A 576-nucleotide genomic window follows, 5' to 3' on the forward strand; every position below is an offset into this window, starting at 1 on the left:
GTCTGTCACATGTGCTCAGTGTGAACCTGCTTTCATCTGTGAAGAGCACAGGGTGCCAGTGGCGAATTTGCCAATCTTTGTGTTCTCTGGCAAATGCCAAACGTGCTGCACGGTGTTGGGCTGTAAGCACAACCCCCACCTGTGGACGTCGGGCCCTCATACCACCCTCATGGAGTCTGTTTCTGACCGTTTGAGCAGACACATGCAGATTTGTGGCCCGCTGGAGGTCATTTTGCAGGGCTCTGGCAGTGCTCCTCCTGTCCCTCCTTGCACAAAGGTGGAGGTAGCGGTCCTGATACTGGGTTGTTGCCCTCCTACGGCCTCCTCCACATCTCCTGATGTACTGGCCTGTCTCCTGGTAGCACCTCCATGCTCTGGACGCTACGCTGACAGACACAGCAAACCTTCTTGCCACAGCTCGCATTGATGTGCCATCCTGGATGAGCTGCACTACCTGAGCCACTTGTGTGGGTTGTAGACTCCGTCTCATGCTACCACTAGAGTGAAAGCACCGCCAGCATTCAAAAGTGACCAAACCATCAGCCAGAAAGCATAGGAACTGAGAAGTGGTCTGTG

The sequence above is a fragment of the Monopterus albus genome, unplaced genomic scaffold (genome assembly GCF_001952655.1).
Source record: "Monopterus albus unplaced genomic scaffold, M_albus_1.0 scaffold72.1, whole genome shotgun sequence".
NCBI lineage: Eukaryota > Metazoa > Chordata > Actinopteri > Synbranchiformes > Synbranchidae > Monopterus > Monopterus albus.